General features: G+C 42.3%; 1 protein-coding gene across 4 annotated transcripts in view; it reads right to left on the bottom strand.

The window, feature by feature from the left end:
* Nucleotides 1-8,329, bottom strand: part of slc8a1b (solute carrier family 8 member 1b) — a 194,156-nt gene extending 185,827 nt beyond the window's left edge. For 2 of the 4 annotated variants that reach the window (XM_051959840.1, XM_051959843.1), the window contains exon 1: nucleotides 7,684-8,325. The gene's annotated coding sequence lies outside the window, so the exon portion shown is untranslated. Of the gene's footprint in view, nucleotides 1-7,683 lie in introns of all 4 variants that reach the window. The other 2 variants (XM_051959842.1, XM_051959841.1) reach the window with 2 other exon arrangements.
* Between the last annotated feature and the right edge of the window lie 16,902 nt (nucleotides 8,330-25,231).

The raw sequence follows: 25,231 nt of genomic DNA, 5'->3' as shown, positions 1-25,231 counted from the left end.
CCTGGTTAATGGGAGCCAGCAGCTCCTTGCCTTCCACGGCCTTTTGTGTGGCTTTATGTGGCATTTCCAAGCAATCAATAATGCAGTGTGCTTTGGGATTTTTTTTTTCCCCACTTAAGGAGGTCACTTTTCCCTCACAGGCTAATGGCTAAACAGAACCCCCTGAGCCAGCGGTTCTCCATACAATAGAGTGCGTTTTCTTTAGCTTCACAGCACCAGTGGAGGAGGTGAAGTCTTGAAAAATAAAACCAATGGAACAGTAAATACGGTGGAATGATCCACACCGAATGGACAAAAACAGAAATGTGTGAATAAAAATGTAAAAAAAAAAAAAAAAAAGTAAATGCTAATTGTATCTTTATCAAAGTGTGTAAAATTGCAACATAACATAAATACTAAATTAGCTGTCAGTGGTAAATCCCATAACTTCCTTCCAAGCTAAGACATCATTATAATGAGACGTGGTACCAGTTGGGGTCTAATAGCAAATGTTCAATTCAATTCAATTCAATTTTATTTATATAGCGTCAATTACAGTCAACTCGTCTCAAGACGCTTTACAGAACCCAAATGCCTGACCCCCAGAGCAAGCCCAAAGGAGACAGTGGCAGGAAAACACCCTTTTAACAGGGAAGAAACCTCGAGCAGAACCCGGCTCTATATAGGGGGGACCCATCTGCCTGCTGGCCGGGCGGGTTGAGAAGGACAGAAGAGGGCAAGGGGGAGGGATGGGAGAAGAGGGAGGGGTGGGAAAGCAAGGAAAGTTGTGCATTTATTTCATTTTTTGCATTTTAACTAATAGGAATAGCGAGGTTGACATTATTGGTGTAAACATTTGTGCTTCTTAGTAGTATTTATGGAGCTGGAATGGAACTGTGTTATCATGACTGCCTTTCAAAAATGATTTTCCATTTTGCACTGAATATACTGCATGGATATGGAGAATTTTATGGTAAAAGTTTGGCATTTTTATTCTCTTGCCAAAAGTTCTGTGACAAGACTGACACCGCTGTCATATCAGATACAAAGCTACATCCATAAGTTGGTTATTTTGGCTGAAAATAAAGACTGGAAACAGGCAGCAGAGCTCCGCACAGGGACAAAAACACCCATGTACCAAATCTAATTTACTTTTGGATTCTAGGTACAGTGCATGTATGCATTAGGGTTGCATGTTGATGTTGGATTATTGACAAATTGCTGATCTCTACAGACGCACATATGAACATGGAGCCTCTCCTGCAGTAAACATACCTTCTACCTTCTGCAGTGCTTTTCAAATGTACACGTTTACCTGGCAGAATGAAAAAACTTCAGCAGCTTGTTCTGTGCGGCATTTTCAGACCAAACTGTAGACGTCATTCCCCTTGAACAGGCTCGGCTAGACAGTCCTGACAATAGCCACAGCCGGGGCAAACCTTGACCTACTTCACAAGTCTCAGAACAAGCAAACGCAGTCCCTGTCCATGCATGCATCCTGGGGTCTGAGCAGTATCCGGCGTCTTATCTGCCTTTAAGTGTTCATGCTGAATTTTACCGTAATATGTCCATGTCACTGTGCAGCTCTAGTGTACAAGATGTGATTTATACCACATACTGGAAACAAATTCTAGTTAAAACCTACAGCCTTTATTGCTCATTATCTAGTGTTTCCTCTGTGCCTACCCAATCAAATGGTGATTCACTGCATTGGTGCCATTCTGACGGGACCCTGAACAGAGTAAATAGAGAATGAAAAGCCTTGGATGAATGGATGATTTGGCATAACAATGCCAGACAAACCCATGAAGGTTGAAGTATCTTCTAAGTGGCACAATATGCAGAGTTTTTTTGGTTGTTTTGAAGCTAGTTTGTTCATTTTAAACAAGTCTTTCTCCTGCTGTACCTGTAGGCTTGACTCTCCTTAATATAAGCCCCTATATGCTGAATATTGTCAGAATATCCTCACATAAAATACAGCTTACTCACTAATTCAAAGTCAGCGCTCTGCTTTGTGTTCCCTTCTTTCTTCTGGCTCGCTTAAAATTCATCCTCGCGAACAGAAAACCTTGATAAAGCTCGCTCGTACAATCTTGGTTTCTTTACACTTAATCAGAAGATTACACTTGAGTTGACCCGAGATAATTAAATGTTCTGTTTACACCGTTTACATGCTGCAGAAACACATCCTGCACGAATGCCAAGCTGCAGGTGTCTCCCTGCAAACAGGATCATTACGGGGATTTTGATGGAGGAAGAATTAATGCGCCGGCCGCTACCAAACGACAGCGTGTGTTTATGCGGCTGCTGTTAACAAGACTTAACCGCTCAACAGTGGCTGCTATTTTGGATTTGGTAATTGAAATATCAGGTTGCAGAATGTCCCGCCGTGGTTCTCTCTGGTGTTGTGACCTCAAAAACTTGGCTTCAGTTCAAGAGGAGCACAACAGAAGACGAGTCAGCCCAGAAATGACTCAGAATGAAACTCCAAACTGGACCAGTGAATCTTCCTCCCCAGAGGCTAAAACAAGCAAAGCATAAAGTTTGGGAGAACCAAAACCATGTGCTGCAGTGAGGCAAGCTGTTCTCTCTCTGCCCCAGTACTGTCATTCCTCTGGAGCCTCTGAAGGCAGCACCCAAAGGTGGAAAGAAGACAGCTGATTAGAGCAGCAGAGAAAGCAGAAGACGACGGGGGAGTGCATAAACCACTAATGTTCATCTGAAACTAGACCATGCACGGAAACTGCCATCATTGCGGATGATGTCGTGGTGAAACAATTTTAAAAAAAGAGAAGATGCTGACCACGGGTGCGCCTGTGAAAATGAACCGTGTGCTGCAGAAGGAACGCCTCGGCCTGCTTCTCCTGAGATGCATTTTCTTCACTACGGGACAAGAAGCAGCGATGAAATATTTAAAACAGTGAGTGCAAGGGAGAGAGAAATATGGAGAAGTAAATCCAAAGGGGGAGCGCGTGGGAGGAAGAGAGGGAAGAGAAAGGGAGTAGAAGATAAAGAAAGCTAGCCTAACATACTCTCACCTCTGCTAATGAAATAACACCGCAGGGACCTTCCACTGTGTGCCGGACAAAACAGACTCGCACAGCAGCCCCTGCAAACAACCGAAGATTAATGGTCCGCGTTTATCGTCATTAGAGTGATGTTGAGCTCTTTTAGCCTGGATCTGCCCGCCAGACAATCCTCCAGCCAAGATGTCTTGTCATATTATTACACTTGGAGAGGAGGACGTTATCAGGCTGGCACCGTAATACACAGGATTAACCCCTGCTGTCCGTCTTTGTGTCCGTCTATTCGCTATCTGTCCGTCTGTCTACACGGGACGCGGCGAACAGGCACGAACACGTGGGAGGACGAGGATGAGGAAAGAGCAGGAGACTAACAGGGGCTGTGCAATCTAAAAATAAAAAAACTGAACCAATCATTGAAGCAGAAAAAAGTTGCATGACTTCCCTTATCTACAGCTCTCACTCACTGAAGGGTGAAGAAGTAACCACAGGCAAAGTGATCTTCAGCTGTGTGTGCTGCACATACCTGCTGGTGGTTTAACCAGTGGAACCAGCAGATGGGTGAACATACCTACCATGGTTTCCATAAGAGGCGTGTGACTTGATTATTTCTATCGTCAATCTTCCTGAAAAGTTTAACCCTCTGAAACCAGAAATCCAGCAGTGAGATTTAAAGGCACGTTCATTTTTTTATTTTTTTTTTAAATCACAAAAATTCCACTTTTTGTCCGAGTCAAAAACTGTAAAATCTGAAAAAAATGATGCATTTTCAACTTTCAAACGGTCCTTGAACTGCTCATCTGTGACATCCTGACTTGATAAAAAAAAAAAAGCAAATCTAAGCTTAAAATCAGACTTTATTCTAAAAGTTTCATTTAAAAATTCAACAAAAATAAACTGTTAGCACCAGATTATGTTAAAAATAAAGTGCAAATATGATGCCGTTTGTGACTCGGCTGCAAAAAAACGATTACGTGACAGAAATTCAGGGATCTGGGATGAACAGCAGGCAGTGTTCACACGGCGCAGACAGGAAAAGCATGAAAAATAAATATATATAAGTAATTAAATATGTACAGCATGTTCTGCCACCATTTTGTGAGCCAGCATTGGTTAACACATACGAGGGTTGATTCAAGTTTTCCATTTTGGGGGGAAATAAGTAGTGAAAGAAATTTAACTTCAGATTTCTTTTGTATGATTTACAACATTAGAACTGCACCCAACTGTACAAAAGATTTGAGTTCTAGCTACTTCTGCTCATGGTGGTGCCATTTCCATGTTTTATATTCCATAATTTTTGCTTCCAGGATTTGAAACCAAAGTGAAAAATAAATCCAGAGTAACTAACAAGGTGAAAACATCCAGAAACTCCTCAGAGTTCAGAGGGTTTACTCTGTTTTTAAGCATTCAACTTAACCCGTTTTGTGCAGCTAGCAAACTGTCAAACGTCGTGGTAGCTTCATGTTTGCCTCGGTAGGTCAAATGCCAATCATAACGAAAGGGTTACACAGCAAATTCCCACAGCTCCAGTGAGCATTTTAGGAACTCACGGCTCTGTTTTGGTTTCACTTCCTGCAATTTTGTCACATTGTTTTGCTGTAAAAGAGAAAAAAAATTGTTTTCAGCAGGACACATCAGCAGTTAGCAAGACAGAATATACACCAAACTGTCGGCAAAGTTAGCTACTAGCTGGGGACCACAAACATGTATCAAGTGGTTTAAGGGCTAGATTTAGACAAAATTAGAGCCAATAAAATCCAATATTCTGCTTGTCTGTTGGTTTAATCCAACCCGTGCAGAGGCTCTATAATAATTTGGTCTTTGCAGGTGGTTCCATTTAACATCATCAAGCCACACAGCTACAAACCAAAGGGCCTAAACTGTGACGCATCCTGACACAAACATGCATTAAAAATTTAGCTGATGTGACCTGAATACTCTGTTTACATGCTTATCACTATACCATGCTTCACTACATGTTTGGATTCATGCATACTTTATCACTGAGCTCGCTACTTGCAGCTTATCAACCGCTGACTCCTGAAAGCTGCCAGTGTTTCCTGTAAACACCGCTGCTTCTATCATGAAGGTAGAGTTACCTCTGGCCGTGTTTATCAGGGATTAACACGACATTCGCAGGTTTGTGAGTGTCTCCGTTTATCCTGGTAAAACTTCCTTTTTCTGTCCTGCCGCCAAAACTGAGCCTCCATCAGATCCTTACATTTCTCTTACAAAGATCACCGATGATCTACTTGCATTACTGTGACAGAACTAGTCCATTTAACTGAGCTAACATCTGTGTCAACCTGGCAGAATTAGTGGTTCATTTCCCCTAAAGATGGACAATATATACATCTGACTGGAGCCCTGCTGTAGTTCTGCTCCTGAGAGCAGCTGTTCTCCACACGTTGTTGAATAAAACAACATACGAAGAGCAGGCGAGTCGACCCGGTTTGCAGGAATCTGGTTTGCGTTGTGATGTTATCTGCATTACAGCTGCACTGAACCAGACGTGTACGTAATGTAGCAGCAGCAGAGCCACGTATTAACCTGAGGACTTACACCGACGGTGGAGGTCGCACTTATTAACCCATCAGCAGAACTACGACCAGGCCATGATGGATGCTGGGAACCCACCAATCTGCATATTGATTTTAATGGATGAACTCTTCCCACCTATTAGCTCATTAGCTGCTCAACTGACTCATCTGAGCAGCAGCTTAACTGACATTCTACGCAGGACTGCTATACTTGAGCGTTAGTGCACTAAATAACTGGAATTTCCTGGCATTTATAAGGGATATTTTAAGGAGGTTCTATTTGATTTAAAGGGCTGGAAAAATGCTGCAAGGAGCTAAATGATGTGCATCTCCTTTGCATTTTTCACTTGACATTGCAGAATCATGATGTGACCTGTCCTTTCCATAAGAGCAGCCTGTTTACTGTAAACTGTAGTGAACAGGGTCCCTCTTGCAGAAAGAGGAAGAACAACTTTTTGGTGCGTGGGAATATGGAATCTGAAGGAAAATCTTAGAAATGATCTCACTGTGGGGTGAAAATGAGTTTTCGTCTTTAATCACAAATATGATTTGTAATATAGCCTCACGTAACAACCTGACAGCAAGGCAGACATTTCGATGCTAGCATCCTCTAATATGACAAAAAATAACCAAAAAGAGATTTGGAATTAGAATTTTTGACAGTAGTCACACACTACATGCATTATGCAACGCTGCCGGGGCTCCAACCAGAGTGCAGCTCAGCCCCTGACTTATTTACAGCGTAGTGACCCAGCGGTCGTCACAGCGTCTGCAGGAACTCGTGTGCTCATGTGTGTGTGGCAGATTCTCCCTCAGCCCGGTTAAAAGCAGCCGAATCACCGGCTCATGCAGGCCCACTGAGAGGTGACCTGAATCTGGCTCAGATCTGGAAAAAGTTCAGCTCTTTCTTTATTATTAGACAATACATCGCTTTACGCAAACCTGAGCTGATGATCTGAGCTGATGAGGCTCCTGAAGCGAAGGATCACGGCTGCATCCCAACATCCTAACCCTCTCCCCTCAATAACTGACTGCACCAACAGCTGGAGGGTAAATAAAGCAGTAAAAAAGAGAGAGACCCCTGGCTGAGTTTCTTTTTTGTTTCCATTGCCATATAAATATTTCACATCATCCACAGTGGAGCAGCTCCAGTTCCTGTGTCATGCTCAAAAAGCCCCCGACTGAAGTCAGCTGGAAGAGAATTGCCTGGAAAGCCTTGATGGTACCTGTCTGCATGTGCCAAGCGCCTCCTCACAAGATGAAGCGTTTGTAGTGTCACATCAGGGGGAATGAAAAGCCGCTGTCTGCTGCCTGCTCTAATATGTGGTCTGCCGGCTTTACAGTCAGCACTGACTGATGTGAGAAAAATCTTTCTCCAAACACTGAGAGGAAAAATCTAATCCAGACTACTGTACAAACCCAATCTGGAGATCCAAGATTTCCTCCCCAACCTGCTCTGCACTGATGCGCAAAAGCTCTCCACAAGCTCCCCAAAATGAACTGGTGCAAAGGCTAGAGAACCTGCACAACTGCGCAAATGTGGCATCCTTTAAACCCCATTTAAAGGGAGATTTAACCGGCGCTGCGCATATTTGTCACCAACTTCCACACTGAGCGCGTACAACAAGAGGGAAAAAAAGGTGTGAGAGTGGTTATCTGAACGTGCTCTGCATCCTTAATCATTACTCCTCTATAAATAAGTGAGGCAGGGAGTGAGAGGTCGGAGTGAGGGCGAGGAGAGAAAATAAAAAACAACAGAGCCAAAAAGAAGGCAGCCTGAAGCGGTGCCTTAACCGGCTGTTCATTTTATCAGAATTGGCCAAACACCTCCCCATCAGCGGTTTCTAAAACACCAGCGGTCCTCCCAAACCACAGAGGAGGAAAGGCGCAGTGGTGGGGGAGGATGAGGGTGAGGAAACATCGTCTCCACATCGCATCCAAAAAACCCTCCCGACGCATGGCGCTTTCACGTCTCCAAAGCGGGGCTTCGTTGAGAGGCTTTTTGCGCATCCCATTCCAAACTCGCTTTTTCCCCACACAATGGCGCGCAACTGAGGCACAAGACCCCCCGCAATTCATCTCTACGAGCACGATTATCCCCGCTGAAAACGCACCCAGAAAACTGCACCGCGTCCTACCTTTTCTGTCTTTTTATCCAATCCGGAGGTCCAGTCAGTAGTGTGTAAAAAACGCAAAAAAGAAAAGAAAAAAGCCCAGCTCCACTAGTGATACTAGCAGGAGTGAGAGGAGGAGAAGGAGCAGGAGGAGGAGTGGTAGTAGTAGTAGTAGAGGTAAGCCAGCAGTGGGGAATGCTAATGGAGACGCAGGGAGCTCTTATACGCCAGCCAAGACGGCGGATCCACCGAGCGAGACGCACAGGAGGAGGGGAGAAGAGTCCGGATTCCCATGCACTGGCAGCTTTTTATTTGTTGCCGCTGTTGTTTCCTGGCTGCTGGTTTCCATGCGGAGCGCCCGGACTGACCTGTATGATCGGGTGACCGGCGCGCTGCTTCATCAGCAAACCCGCAGCGGTGGTTGGGACGAGGCGCGCAGCTCGGCGGACTTCTTCCTCATTCTTCCCCTTCCCGTTTCTTCTTCTTCTTCGCTCTCCCCCCTCGCTCGCTCTCTCTCTCGCTCGAGTGTGTGTGAGAGAGTGAGAGTGTGTGTCCGCAGGTCTCTCCGTCTCGAACACACTGACCGTAGATCAGCTCCCTCCTCTTCCTCTGTGCGCGTCTCTCCCTCTTCTCTCGCTGTGTGTCCGTGCACATTTATCATCCTCGTCTCCCCTCCTTCCTTCAGTATCCCGTTGAAGACGGTCCAGAAACATGTCACATCCCCACAACCACCAGGGAACGTTCCCACAACGTTTCCTTCAAGTCCTGATAAAGAAAACAGTTTAATCTCATGTTCAAAGAGTGGTTAAAGGATATTTATCATTTCAAATCACATTCCTATGAGATTAATCCTGGCTTTTAAGCACCCCTTATTATTTCTATTGTAATGCTGTTTATAATGCAAATACTAACATGATTTTTGACCCTTATTTCTCCTACTATTAACACGTTATTTTGCATATCAGTTTCCTTATTTTTATTAAATGTAACATAGGAAGTATTGGATACCTTGAATTTCAACCAGTGGATGGAGAAATTATCCATTTATCCATCCACCCAAACAGAAAAGCAGAAATAGCAGTTTTAGAATAATCTGTCTTAAATTGCCTTTTTTTAAAAAAAAAAAAAAATCCAGTACAGGAGAAAATGCTGAGTATAGCCTCAAATAATCAACCAGAACGAATCATCCATCTATTAGCTATCCATCTATCTATCAATTTGTCATCTATCCATCTATCATAATTTAATTCAGACATCATGCTTTAATTGAAGCATTTAAAGAACGTTTAAAGGATGTTATCAAGTTTGTCAGATGGAAGAACGTTCAAACAATGTTTTCAAGATGTTATCAAGGCTTCAGAGGACAGAATGCCTTTTTTTTTTAAAGGACATTGCTGTAATGGGACATATTAACCACAGGTGGACAATTTTTCCTGCAATGTTCTGAGGAGGTTGTTGAGATGATGCATAATAGAACATTATTCCATGAAACATTCTTAGGATGATAACAAACCAAGGATGTTCTCAAAGCACTTGTCAGAAACTGTTGTAAGGAGAGTCTACTGAGAGAACCTGATCCTGCTTTTAAGAAGAGCAAACATTAGTTCTTGGCAGAACTTCCCCAGAACATTTCCAGAATCAAAAAGTCTACTTCTCTCTCTTCAGTGTGTAGCCCATGAAACAATGCTCTTCTCTGAAGCCACCACCCAACCAGAACCAGCACTGCTCCCATTAAACCACACGTGGAGAAACGGACATAATTCACTGTGGTGCAGCATCAACACACTCAAACCTGTGCATTAGGAATATTTTGTACACCAGAAACTCTGTCCAGTATTGTTTTTTTCCCCCTACATATACAAGAATCTGTGCAATGCCAGTACTTTAGAACTTTGACAAATCTCTGCAACACTGATTAAATCTGTGCAATATCTTAATATCCACATATGGACGAATCAGTACTTATGTGTATTTATTTATTTTTTTATCTCCTTTTTGCTGCTCCATAAATGTAAATCTCCCCATTGTGGGATTAATAAAGGCTTATCTCATCTTATGACTAGAGCTTTTAGAAAACAGAGGTCAGATTCACCAAACTTCCTAAAGTTGAAAACTTGTGTTAGAGTAGAATAAAACAGAATTCAATAGCGTAATCCTGTCAGCGCAATCACACAATCAGAAAACAGCACGTTTTAAAGCACAGTAAGAAGTGTGCAAATATAAAAATACAGCAGAAACATAACAACCAACAAACATACGAGCGTATTTGGTGTATTTTACCAATTAAACTTCTGGATGCTGCACATTTCTGACCACATACGAAAATGCGATGACCTAAAATAGTCCAAGAAAGTACAAAGCATGTGATTTACCTTCCAAAGTCACACATTTTCTTTTATATTTTAAGCACATACTGCAACCGTTAAAGCCGATTCAGGCTCTCCAAGAGAACATGCAACAGTAACTACGTTTATATGCAGTCAATATTCGGGTTAAGGTCAATATTCCGGTTTCTGAAACATTTGGAATAACTCGTTTACATGGATAAACAGACAGTTACTCCTGTTGTGTTACGCTGTGCTGACGCGTGTGGGTTTCGCCATGTCTGTTTACCTCTCTTTGTGTATTTCTGGTGGGTCGCACGCCAGACGCCGTATGTCTATGGTATACAAGTAGTTGCCGGACTCAAAAGACCAAGATTCCTTTCGGATGAAACATGCGCAGAAACTAATGTCTCTTTCTATCGGGATGTTCCGATGCGCGTTTATATGACGAGATATTCGGGTTAGAAAAGGAGTAACCCAGGGGTCTTAAAAACCGGAATATGAGCATATTCGGGTTTTTGCGGGCGTTTACATGGCCGTACGCAACCGGGTTATTGCTAATATTCCGGTTAAGAAAGGGTTTTTGACTGCATATAAACGTACTCATTAATTTAGTCATCATTCTCCACCCTCACCCCAACTGGTCAAAGCAGACGGTCACAATACCCGGGCCTGGTTCTGCCTGACAGGTTTGTTTTGTCCCTCCTACTGTCACCAAGTGTTTGTGCAAAGTGAATCCAAAGGAAACCGAGTGTTTTATTTGTTTTCTCGGTATAAATCTATCAAGCTCTCCACCTTACATTGTAAAATGCTTTAAATTGATGCATGTTGTGAACTGGTGCTACCCGACTAAAACAGAACAGAATTTTACAAGACGTCTGCATCCAGCCCTCCATAGCAGCGACTCTGCCCATCTTCTTTACAAAGGTTGCTCTCAACAACTTTGTGAAAACGTCTTCAGCACAAACTGAGTTCCTGCAGTAGGATTAGCCTCTTTGGGAACGCTGCCCCAAGTATCTGGAAGAAAACATTTGGTTTAATTGTGTAGTGAACCCAATAAATACACTAAATACAATGAAAATGTTGAACTCAGCCTTCAATGCGTGGAAATCTATACAGAAGGCATGATGCACTTAAAGCTGTATAATATCTAGAAAAAATAGGTTACCTCTACATGTGTTTTTCCACCAGTTCTCCAGCATTACTAATATCAAATTATGGCTAAAACACATTCTAAAGATTGGCAAACAGAGAACCAGTTAGTGAGGAGGAGAAACAATGAGAGAAAAGGAAAATGTTACAACATATTTGGTTTTGTCTCGAGATCCAAAAAAAAAAAGTATAATCAGTGGATAAAGTTGCATGAAATGTAAAGCCAATAACAAGCTTCTATCTGAAGCCTACAACTGCGATTATGACTATTTCTTTAAATTTTATGTGTAGTATCATTAAAATTCCACAGCACAAAACCTCCATTTCACTAGTACCTGCAGGGATGTAATTCTTGAAGAGCCCAACAGTATGATTGCATTGCTTGAGGAAAGATTTAAGTGTGCTTGTTCTGGGTATCTAAATAAATCCCTGGACAGCTCCACTCACCAAGAATGTCAGAATTCATTTTATACCAAAGATCCAAAAGCAGACAGAGACTCACCTAGCAGAGCAAAGGCCAGCTTGGTAAATACAGATGGTCAAACGGTCAGCGGGGGAAGCAAACAGACACATAAATCCCAAGTCAGCAGGCTAGCCAACGGCTGCAACAGAAAAACCAGACCAGTGACATTACAGGCCAGAAACAGGGAGCCGGAAATGGTTCCACCACAGCAAACTGACGCAGTCGATGAAAACTTATCTGAAAAAGTGGCCTCTCTACAATCACTGGGGTTAATTGAGAATGAGGTACAGCTGGTTTGGCAGGTATCTGGATCAGGTGACCAAGCAGGGAAGGACTGAGGCCGACTCACACGCTGGTACTTTTAAAAAGAGGGTCTTACCCACTCATTCTCAAAACAAAAAAACAATCCTGTGGACACAAGTACTGTCCAAAACAAGACTCTCTGTCCACATGGAACATTTCACCCCAACTTAAATCTATATTGGCCAATAAATAGCCTGAACAAAGCTACTCATGGTGGGAATCGTGTGTTGACTGATTCTGATCCCTCTGCTGCTCCATATAGTGGAAGAATAGCTTTACATTTATATTAAAGTCCCATTAGCAAGGCTAGCACTAGCACTGTTCTGGCCTCATTAGGAGATAACGATGAACACTCTGATGTCATCCAAAGCACGTCAACACTGACTGCAAAATGACTTTCAGAATGTCACCACCCCAGAAGGAATTTTCTAAGAGATCTATTTTCAGTGGCCTAAAACTACATGTGAACCACTGACTAAATAGTGATGGATAAACCCCCTGACTTCACCCAGAGGTTTCTTAAAGAGCAGTTCTGAAGATCAGTTTGGTTCCTTTGGCCGTCACCATCCTGGCAGTGCCAGACTCTAATATCTGACAAATACAAAAATGGTCAAAGAGCTGGAGCATGAATGGAGCTGAGGTGAGCCATGGACTGTTTCAGCAGCTAAGTTTACCTCCATAAAGCTTATTCCATCTCACATCAGCAGGAGGATTCTGCTCCACCATTTCTGATTTGCTTGAAACTTTTTATAAATCAAAAACTCAGGATACTTAAAATTGTAACTGAAGTTTTCGACTCACAACTCACTCATAATTGAAGATTACGGACTCACTGTTGCAGATTCTGAATTAGTGGCATGATGGCAAATTTTGGGATTTTATTTCGACGCCAACTGTTCAAACGTAGCCTCAAATTTCAATGTGTGAAAGGAATGTGTTGAAAGTGGGTTTGTGATGCACTTTTATAGAAAATACTTGAAAAAAAATTACCACTAGCATTTTAAATATCCATCGTGTGTAGTTTATTAAACATTGGAATGAGTCTTACACTTGTCATGATGTGGATATTACATATAGACCAAAGCCATTTTTTGTGCCAGGCTGGAAGGATGTTTGTTTCTGCTGTAAAATTTGACATTTTAATATCAATTCCGCTTTGGAAGCAGCCTCTAGGGGACATCTGGTGAACTGCAGTTTCAAGCACCTGCTTTTCAGTTTGTCAGCAATGGACATTTCAGTTTAATATGGAAGAAACGTCAAAACTAGCACAAAAAAAAAGTCTTATTTCGTATCCATGTAGATGTAAACAAGGCCTGAAACTCAACGAGGACAGGTGAAGCAGAACACAGAATGAAAACTCCAGAACACGCTATGGGAATGAGAGGATGAAAAGTTTGAGACTAAAGAAGAAAGAAGGAGGGAATGAGAAGGTAAGGCAGGGATCACGACGCTGAACTCTGCAGGGATGTGTCACGATGCTCCCCTCAAGTTGATCAAGGCGGCAATAAAGAACGCCGACGACTGGGGTTGTATGAACAAGACAACCGTCACTAAACAGGAGGAGAAACGTTAAAGCAGAATGAAATGGAGGACAGGAGTCGGATGAGAGACAAACTGAAGATTTAAGCAGGACTGAATTAGGTTTTTTAGAGTGGGTGCACAACTTTAGAAGACAAAAAACAACATTGATGGACACCAGAACAGACCTTAGACCAGGGATGGACGCATAAAGGCTCAGAAGGCATAGATTCAGATGTGGCTATAAGCTCAAACACAGCAACAGGAGATGGGCAGAGAACTACAGAACAGGAACTGGAAGCTGGGAACTAATTCTAAGAACAGCAGAAGTGAAACTAGCAGGACCGAGGGAAGGTTATTAAACTGAGAGGTCAACTAGATGTCAGCAGCACACAAACAGCTGGAGAGTTGGGTTGAGAAGCTGATCTACTGAACAGGGAAACAAGTGAGCCGTCAGACCGCTGAAGGTCCAAGAAACCACATAGAACACTTTCAGACCTATAGGTGCCTTTAGGTGATATCCCACAAATTCTGCTGGCTGCTACAGAGAACTCGCCAGCTGATTTACTAAAGTTTAATGCCCTGGAATTGGGGAAAACACAGGAAATCTGTCACATGAGGTTTGCGGGAAACAGCAAACAGGGAATGACAATGGCATTATTTATCACAAAAACAAGCATAAGTTAATAATAATTTCACATTCTGTTAATTTGTAAACATTTTCAGAGCAGTGCCTCACCAGCTTTATTAAAAAAAACAACTTTGTCACCTTTAATATTTAACTGTAGGATCCCTCGTACTGAATGACAACAAGCGGCTTCATTTTGGTCACTGTATGCGAGTAAAACGGATTGAAATAAAGAGGAAGGAGTAAAGGAGAGTTCCCCTACATGCAGTTATGAAGTTGACACAGGAAGGTAAAAGCTTCAGGACATTCATTCATAATTCAGGAGAGCTGCAGCCTCAGGCGCCTCCTTAGAGCTCAGCCATTCTCACAACTGCCAATCACATGATCCAGCTAAAACCATACGAGTTCTGCAAGACGTGAACAGGTGAGACGAGCTGGATAAAGGCAGGAAATGAAACCCAGAGCACTGAAGCAACTCCAGATTAAAGAATGAACATCGTTTTTAGCCGTGTCATGTAATTCTGAATACATATTCCAGTCAGTCTAAGCTTTTTTGTTTTGAGACAACAGAATTATAATAGCAGATGAGCTAAGGCAAATCATTTGAAGTTCTGCTTATGTGTTTTGGGGGGGTTTTCCATAATGTATTGCTGCGTTGTCCTTTGAGATTACGGACTGAGAAGCGTGCGGCATCTCTGCAGGGATGCACTTTATTAGACTGTCAGCTCGATTATGATAATGCTGCACTGCTGTTTTCAAATAGGATCATTTACATTTTAGTATAATTTGGACGTGGCAGAGTAAAATATGGGAAAGACCTTCTGCTAAAGATGGCAATTCATCATGCAGTTACAAAGAGAGCACACACACACGTTTGTACTTCTATCTTAGTGAGGACATCCATAGGCGTAATGCATTTCCTAGAGCCTTACCCTAACCTTAACCATCACAACTGATTGCCTAAACTTAATCCTTACCCTAACCAAACCTCTATTCATACCTGTTCTCTAAAAACAAGTCTTCACCCTCAAACATGGCTGTTTCAAAGTGAGGACCGGCCAAAATGTCCTCACTTTGTAAAAATGTCCTCACTTTGATAGTTAAATGCAGAAAATGGTACTCACCATGTAGCAAGTACAAGAACACACACACACACACACACACACACACACACACACACACACACACACACACACACACACACACACACACACACACACACACACACACACACACACACACACACACACACACACACACACACACACACACACACACACACACACACACACACACACACACACACACACACACACACACACACACACACACACACACACACACACACACACACACACACACACACACACAGAGAGAGAGAGAAAGGGAGTAAAAATAGAATCCCCGTTAATTTTTCCAAGCCCTTTGCTCTCTCTCTCTAACAAGCAACATGGCCGGTCACACCTGTGTGCATGCTTTTTAAACATGCACAATGTTACAGGAAAAGCCAGAGGGGGGGGAAATATTGAGCCGTGTCGAAACAGCGTCCTCCAAGAGCAGCTTCCATCTCCGATTAAAGCTCAGCGCTGAGATTCTTCTGGACACCTACAGCTGAGCTAAAAAGCCACTAATGGCTCCGGCTACCACATAACGTCTTACATAAACTGCTCATAAGTGGATATTTAGATTTAAATTACCGTCAAAGCAAAAGCAGAGTTCACTAAATTGCGTGTAAAGAGTTGCAGTCCCTTTTAAAGCTGATTGTATCATCGGTAGTTATGTGAATATGCTAATCAACTTTCAAGAGTTTTGAGGCTTTAAAGCAAATCCATTAAAGACACTCAAATGTTAATCCACTTTTTGTTCACACTCCTACCGGTAAATATTATCACCCCTGTTAATGCAAATGCAGATTCACAGCAAACAGACAGTAGGAAGGTCAAGAACGACAACGGGTTCATTCTTAATTCGTCTGGCTTTGTTTTGCATTTTACAGACGATGACAGATTTATTGCTTCATGAAAAATGTAAACATCTTCTAGTCACCCGTCTTCATACTGGAGCTCAACCAATATTTCAGGGCCAAAACAGATACAGATGAGTAATAATTAACAAGAGCAATAAATTCTATTTAAAAATTATTTACATTTGCAGAAAAACCTAAAATCTTGGTTTCAGAAATCCAGATAAACTCCAATGCTAAATGTTGTTCATCTGGTTTATCTTTAACATGTTTGAGAACTTTTCAACATTTGTGGAATGTTTTCAATGTCTTTTCCAACATTTTATTATCAGCTCCTTTACTGATTTACGTAGTTTTATTGTCTTGGGTTAATGTTTTATTGTTGCTCTGCACCTTGTGACTCCAGCTTTAAAAGCTGCTATAGAGATAAAGTTTATTATTATATTATTTGTTTTCATTATCCTTCAGAGTTGATGATTACATGCTACACTGTAAAAAATTATTTGTTTTAACCAGCTTGAATGAATCGCTTCGACTGGTAACACATAAATAAATTTATCAAGTAAAAAAGTTACTATATTAAAGCCACAGATTTAAGTTGATTAAGGACTGTTATTTCAGCATACTGGCTACCATATTTTAACTATTCAGGTTCATTCCATTTACTAATAAGCTTTAAAAAAAAACAAATACAAATTTAACGTAAGACATTAAATCACTGCAAACCAGGATTTTGTCATTGGACTGACTGTTCTTTTCTTTATTCTGCAATCCTACTTTTTTTTTCTACTTTTTATTTATAATTTTCAGAATACAAACACAACAAAACATAGTAACAGTTAGAACAGGGGGGGACACACATGCTCTTTATGCTTAAAAATCCAAATTATTACGTGTCATGTGGTGTGTAATCCGTCATCCTTTTTTGGAAGTCAGTCCATTTTTCCCATCGTTGATGATAAGACTTTGCTTTGTTTCTTAAGTAATGAGTCAGTTTTTCCATAGAAAGAATCTCCTCTACTAATTCCAACCAGTTTGTTAGTGTAGGGGGGGTCGCTTTTCAGCCAATTCCTGGTGATGGTCTTCTTGCTTGCCAATATCAGGATTTTAAACAAGTAGACATCCTTCGTGGGAATAATGCCTTGCGGGATCAAGCCTAAATACACTATCCGTGGGTCTTTAGGAATCTTACAACCAAAAATCTCATCAAGAGTCTGCGTAACTGTGTCCCAGAAAGGTCGTATCCTTGCACAGAGCCAAAAGATATGTGAATGGTTGGCGTTCAGAGTACCACATTGCCTCCAACAGGTCTGCTGTGAATTTAATAGTTTGTTTTTGATCTGGGGTGTAACGAAAAAGCGCATCAAGTTTTTCCACCCAAATTCTCTCCACCTTCTGGAGCATGTAGATGTTTGTTGTGTTTTACACATAGAATACCAATCACTCTCTGATATAGTTATACCAAATTCAAATTCCCATTTGGCTTTGACATAAAATGAGTTACAGCCATCCCGTTTCTGTAGACTCTTGTACAATTTAGATACAACCCTTGAGGGGGTGTTCTTGTACGCACCAGTCAGAATCCCGATCACTTCATTGCCCTCTGCTGAGATTCCCGGTTTAATTTCTGTGTTATAAAAATGCCTGAGTTGTAGATATCTGAATAGATCTCCATTGGCCAGCTGAAATTCTTCTTTAAGTTTTTCAAATTATTACTCTCTAAAAGTGTACAAACAGCTGTTATACCCTTTTCATTCCACCTGCCAAATGTTTTATCTATTAGTCCAGGTTTGAATCTAGGAGTCTGCGAGGGCCAAATTAAAAGTTTGCCATCTCCTTCCAGATTATACTTTTGAACCACCTCGTACCAAGTCTTAAATGAGTCTTCCAAAATGCTACTCTCTTTAGTTTGTCCTCTAATTTCTTTTTCTCCTAATTTTGTCTGGGGTTGAGATGGTGCAAGTTTCAACTTAATCTGTTTCCATTTTGCTTGGTACTCCTTCTGCAATCCTACTTTAAGAAGATAGCGGATGAGTTGCAGCAGAAAAATCTCAAAAAATGTGACCATCATGACGTCAGACGCACAATTCTTAAAGTAAATCAAATTTTCGCACTTTTGCCTAAATTGTAATAGCAGTTTAAAAGGACAGACCTGACAGGATCCACAAAAGTAACCTGACATCTCAAAAAGCAGAGAAGTACTTTAACTACTGCTCAGATACACTTTTTACAGTGTACTGCAGTCACGTAACCAATTAGACGTCGCTCGAACTCACACAGTGATGACTGCAGATAATTATGAGGTCACTGCGTCAAGGCCACGTTTTTAAATGATTTTATTGGCATTTTTTTTGATGAGCCTATATATCCATTTATGCTCATTCCTAGTATTGTAGACTGCCAAAAGTCCTGGCATTCCCACATAAATAAGATGTCAGTTATTGTTGACATGCTGCTCATCATCTTTGCTTGGATGCAGTCATTTGTTTACACACACACACACACACACACACACACACACACACACACACACACACACACACACACACACACACACACACACACACACACACACACACACACACACACACACACACACACACACACACACACACACACACACACACACACACACACACACACACACACACACACACACACACACACACACACACACACACACACACACACACACACACACACACACACACACACACGGGTCGGCTGGAGCAGGACGGAGGTGAGTAATCTCACCGAAAGGAATTTCTACAAACAACGCTGAGTCACTGTGCATATCTGTCTCTCAACGCTCTCCCCTTCTCCCTGCTTCTCTCAGTCCAGACAGTGTCAGGAAGGTTGGTCGTCTACGACAGAGTCCGTAAACGTGTTTGGCATGCTCGCCCAACTCTGACCCTTCCTACACCTCTCCTCTTCTTACTCCGAGTGTTTCTGGCATCAGCACACATTTAATAAGAAACTAAAAGAATGATGCACTGTTTTTAATTAAACCAACCATTTAAAACCAAAACAGAAGCAGAGTGCAGGTGAAAATGCTGACAGCGAATGGCAGGATTCAGTATTTCACCTCGGTGATGATGCCATGTCGGGGTCATGACTGGATCATTTGAGTTTGCCTTTCGGTGCTGTGACCAACTCGTGTTACACAATCAGCTCGGTCAAAAATAGTCTTGATTACTCAGGTGCAAAATTGGATGAAAGCTGCTCTCTGACTGATTTTGCAAGACGAGAAGACACAAAAATGGAGGCACACCATGAAGCTGGTCTCCAATTGACCTGCCAAGCTTCATTTTGAACACAATGTGCGACGAGATTGAGATTTTTATGCACTGACGAGATCATCCTCTCCAGAAAACTGCAGTTTGTTGTTTGTTGAAATGAATAAAATGTGAATAATGACTCGTGACTGTAGGTATGCAGTGTGGCGTTGTTATTTCAGGGAGGGGCGTGAGCTTCAGGGACAGATGGGGGTAGAAAGCAGTCCTGGAGTCTGACCCAGGGTTACCTCCACAGATCATGTTTTCTTAGTATTTGATAGCCTCAGTGACTGCAGGCCTGGACTGGACTGCAGGGTTTGTCTCGCATGGAGGAATTTTTGGAGGTTTTAGACCAGCTTTGTTGATTTGGATGCAACTGATTCAAGAATAATAGACATTTTTGTTCATCAGATAGACAGAAACGACAGGAAAATGCTACACATCTGTCAAGTGAGCTAGCACAGACTCAGTGCCTCCTCCAAAAACATATTCTGAGCCACTTAAACCCTGAACTGTATTTTGGAATATGTGTATAAAGATCGAGAATGTTAGCATGATAAATACCTAAAAAAAAGGCACCACAAATGTGTAAACTGTACAGGTATAAAAGCAAAAACAAGCAATGATGAGCTGTGAGTGTTAGAAAGAAAGCAGACATAATGTAAAGACATGACAGTAATTAAAAATGCAGAAAGGAAAAGCAAAATCAGGTAATGATAGTAAGGTCTAACAGAACCGAAGGGGAACGTAAGATAAAGACAAAAGGCACAAAAAGACTAAATCTAATATGCAAATATTAATGAAGACAAATGAAGTAGTCTCAGTGTTTTCAGAGGTGATTTAGGTACATAAACTGGTCACCTTTAGTTTTCCCCTTTAGAGCAGCCAAAAGAGCCCCACCCAAGGATCAAACGCTGGCTGATCGGTGGTCAACATTCCTGCTGCGTAGCTTGGGGCAAAATCCAGAGGTGCTTTAAAGGTGATGGCTAAAGTCTTAAAAACTAAAATTAACTCAAAGTCGAGCTGCTGCATTCTGAAATAGTTGGAGGTAACTTTTGGTTTGCACCAAAACAAAGGAAGTTGTTAATTCTGGAGAGAATAAGTGCAAAAACGACTTCTTTGCAGGTTGGAACGTGAGCGCAGTGGTTTAATTCTGGAAATGGTTCTTTACTGAAGCAAGCAGGACTGGCAACAGGCTCACATACAGACTGAAGCAGCTCTAGATGAGATATTTCTGATTCTGAGTTACGGTTTACTAGCCTAGCCACGCTAGACAACCCACGGCAACGAATTTAATTCTCTGCCAGGGTGGGTCTAGTTACCCTCCATAAGGCTCGAGGTTGGATTCTCCTAAAACTGGCCGGACGAATCACCATGAAGAGTAGAGTCAGAAGGCGGGCGTAACTAAGTGACGACAGAGGCACGACGATTTATCTTTCGACTCGGCTTTGGCCACAGCCCTTAAAGATTTGAAGCTAAAATTCAACTTGAAAGATAAACAAAGGACGGCACTGAAGTGTTTCATTGAGAAGAAAGACGTATTTGGACTTATGCCGACGGGATATGGCAAATCCTTAATATACCAGTTGGCTCCGCTGGTTGGGAAGCTAATGGGACTTAGCTACAATCCGCCGGTGCTCCAGGAACTCTGTCAGCCTATTCGTTGCGCTGATTGGTTGTATACCTACCCAATTGCTGCAGAGTGATTTGAAAGACAACCTTTTAGCCCGCCTCCCTCCCTGTTGAGCGGCCCTAGACCCTTGTGCCTTCAGAACATGGGTCTAGCGCGGCTAGGCTAACGGTTTACTTCACTGAGACCTAAAGCAGCAGCTTGGATTATGTCCTGTTCCACCATCAGCAGCTGCTGCAGAAGGTCCTGCAGTTAACATGCATGTGGTTTTTGCATGTTTTACATTATCTGCCCAGAGGTACTTTCTTTCTTTTTTGAGACAATCTGTCTGAGCCAGCAGAGACACCGTTTAGCTGAGACACTGACAGTTGTGTTGGCTGCCAGAAAACTGCGACACCAAGCCAGAGTCAGTTAATAGAGTTTCCCTAACAGCTTGCCCATCTCTTCTCTGATCCACATCTTCTGATCTCTGTCCCTCTCTGGCTCCAGGCTCACCTCCTACTCCATCCATCCATCCATCTATTAGCCAAACCAGCAGTCCAAACATCAGCGTGCACACTCACACATGCAACTATGGCTATTTCAGAGTCACCGGCTAACCTACCATGAATGTTTCTAGACTGTGAGAGGAAACCAGAGAACACCCTTCCATGCAAACTCCACACAGGTGAACCGCTGCATCAACCTGCAGCCACATATTCTACATTTTCCACAAAGTTACTCCAACTCACTGCTTTCTTGACTTTTCAGCTCCATGACACTGGAGGGTGGGTCACTGGAAATGTAACCGCTCTTTCTTTGTTGTGATACGATCCAGAAAAAAGCCAGCAGTAACTGCTTTTTGTGCGTGTGTGCCATGAGTGATGATAATTGCTGTTCCCTCCTGCTGCACCTGTTCTGAGGCTGGATGATTGGCTCAAGACAGGTGCAAAACATACCCACTCACTGTGGCATTTGTGTCACGCTGTTTGAGCTCAGCTGCAGAAAAAAGGAAAAAACACGTCACCTGACAGAGTCTGAAAGGCGAAAGCCATTCACTAAAGGTGGATCCAATCATCTGAAGGTTGTTAAATTACTGCAAGTGTGCATTTAGATGAAGGTTAATGCAGGAGATGTTTAATTTTATACACAGTTGGCTGACATGGAGGCTGCACAGTAGATTGGTGGTGAGCACTGTTGCCTTGCAGCTGGAAGATCCCTGGTTCACATCTCTGCCTGGGCAAGGGATCTGTCTGTGTGGAGTTTGCATGTTCTACCTGTGCATCTGTGGGTTTTTTCCTGCTTCCTCATACAGTCCCAAAGCATGCTGACATTAATTGGTAATTCTAAAATGTCTCTGAGTGAGCTTGTTTGTCTCTATGTGCAGCCCTGTGATAAACTGCTGACCAACCAGAGGTGTCCCCTGCATTCTGGGATAGACTCCAGCCCCCCCATGACCCTAATGAGGATTACATAGTGGATAGATAATGCATGGATGACATGGAGTAATATAATAAATATGGGAGAAATCCAAGAAGTAAAGCAATAAAACAAAGGGAATTCTTGAGGAAACGGAGCAGGTTTGTTGACAGGTTGCCCTTGCTGAGTGGGAAGCTTTCTGCAGGGCAGCAATGATCAGTCTGCCGAACTGGATTAGTCTGAAATGTCAGGAGAGGAAAACTGTAGCAGAGGTGAAATGAAGGAGTATCAGACATCAGCTGTGAGGAGACACCAGCCTGCAGTCTGCTGTGTCCTTAGATAGTGGAAGAGACCACACTCATATGCACAATCCTTTCGTCACAGAAAAACTGCCGGGACATGCAGCTGGCCAGCAGATGTCCGACGGTTCATTTAAACCACACATAAAAGCATATCTGTGACAAGTGGCTCCTGCAGACGTCGTCCTTCGGTTGGAGACTTTGGACTGACGCTGGGTCATTTAAGTGCATCTGAGCGCAATGTGGATTGTTTCCGACAGTGTGAACCCTGACCTTTTGGTGATTAAAGTTTTAATGGCAGCAGCAAGAAGACAACTCTTATGCATGACATACGGGAATGCTTATTCACCTTTTCTTTACAAAAGGTTTATGTCCTTTCTCAAGCAACACAGAGGTCACTATTTGGAACATCTGACGTTATTTTTTTAATATTAATCAGGTGTTTTAGTCCATTTTAAACGTGCTACATCATGTGAGAATGGTATAATGAGAACTTAAGCGTGCATCTGTGGGACAATCTTGCACCTATAAAGGCCGAACTCCATAAATTTCTCTCCCTCTGCCTCTCACCTGCAGCCACTCTTCTGTTATTGGGGACAGCCTAAAATAAGGCAACTATTTTGGAGGGGTGGGAGGGGGCTGTGCTAAAAAAAATAGCCCTGGGCTCCTCTCTTTTTCCTCTCCTCCTCCCTTCTTTCTCCTCTCGTCTCCTTTCCAGTAGCCCCGGGCTCCAGCGAAAACAGAGCAGTGCAAAATAAAATAGTACTCAGTGAGGCGGGATGACACAGAGCAGAGCATCACATTATGTATACGACATTACAACAAGACGAAGCCGGCCAGAGCACATTTTAATACTAATGTAAACAGCATTACGAAACACTGCATCGTGGTGCAGCAGAAGAGGCTAACATGCCCCGAACAGAGCAAAGAAACAAGATAACTACATCTTTTCTGAAATAGTTTATAGTTTCAATGCTTTGGACACTAAAAATCTGATTGATGGTGTTCAAGTCATCATAGTTTGGAATTAAACATGTCAAAAAAAATCCTTAATATAATTTCACAGGAGATTAATGACTGGAGGTAACCACCCTTCACAAGCTGTTCTTTGAAGTGACAGTAAAGTTATAAAAAGAAGAAGTCAGCAATTCAGAAGAGAGGAAGTCCTTTGTGCTGTTGACAAGAACAAATAGCCTGCTGTTGTGTAAAAAAAAAAAAAAAACGTGACACGTGAAAAGCAAAGCTGGATGTTTTCATTCCTGCACTGAGGGCTCTGCGTGAAGTTTGGAAAAGTCTGCACACTTGGACCGATCATAAAAGTGTGTCACAGTGTCCCAGACAAACACCAGTTAGGATGCTTTCTCAGTAGTCAGCACAATTTTCAGGTTTCACACAGTTCCAGTGAAGGTAGAAACAGACCTCTGAAGCATCCTCTAATGAAGAAGTACACCCACTTTTTATGTGTAAAAGCAAAGAACCTATATGTCCGAATGGTTCATGACATCAGCCTTGTCCAGACCAGTAGAGATGTTGTTATCAATGGATATATTATCCCACTTCTGTCCATTTTACAAGATATATTGGTACACAACTGAATGCAAAAAGGACTATAAACACTATAATAGGCACGCTGGGCCCATCTGCATCAAGCACACGTCAGATTCGGATGTCATCAGCCTTTTAAATAGCATTCGTCAGTGCATATTATTCTGATACACAGTTTATGGACCAGTAGGAACCTCATCCACCTTCTAGTAAGTTCAAAATGTGTGTTATCATCCATTCTGATCACTGGGGAAGAAAAGACAACGCAGATCACAGTAGTGTCCTCATGTAAAGTAAAATCTCAGGTGGAGTTGTTACCTTGAAAACGAACAAAATCCCACTTTGTAGCATGCAGCACATAAGCCCCAATCATTTTTAAAATCTAGCCAAGTACTTTTAGTGCCTAAACTCGAAACATCCCCGAAAACACAAATAAACAAGAAGCGAACACAGTTAAAGCCAAAATGAGACTCAAACCAAAACATAAAGCAACAAGAAGAAGTGGAGACAGGATTCAAACTCAGTCCTTTCAGCTAAAAGTCGGTGGATTTACCATCCAGGTCTCCACGTGTGGTTGTGTGTTCAGTTTCCTGTTGGTCCAAATGTATGGGAATAATATCTGTGTATTGGCTGTTAGATTAGAATAGCATCTGAAGCATCTATGCTGAAGTTGGAAACGCCTTTACGAGCTAAACTCCCATGCCAACACTGAAGTCTCCACCTCTTCTCGTCACCACCTGGAGGCACAGCCAGGTACTACAGCTAACTGACCTAGAAAATGTTCATTGTTTTGTTTGCATTGTTTGTCTGTTTTACATCTGCTATCCTGCTAACCTTCACTCCAACTGGTCAAAGCAGACGACCATCTTTTCTGAGCCTGGTTCTATAGTCAGCTGCTTGCTCATAGGGAATCCAAGGCAACTTTGGATTGTTTGGTTCTCTATTTATTTTTTGTTAATTCTTAAGGTCTTTACCAGGCTGCACAGTGGTACAGTGGTTAGCACTGTTGCCTTGCAGCTAGAAGATCCCCGGCTCACGTCCCGGTCTGGGATCTTTCTGCATGGAGTTTGCATG

This window comes from Acanthochromis polyacanthus, chromosome 15, assembly GCF_021347895.1.
Source record: "Acanthochromis polyacanthus isolate Apoly-LR-REF ecotype Palm Island chromosome 15, KAUST_Apoly_ChrSc, whole genome shotgun sequence".
NCBI lineage: Eukaryota > Metazoa > Chordata > Actinopteri > Pomacentridae > Acanthochromis > Acanthochromis polyacanthus.
This window is presented reverse-complemented; position numbering and strand designations above follow the sequence as displayed.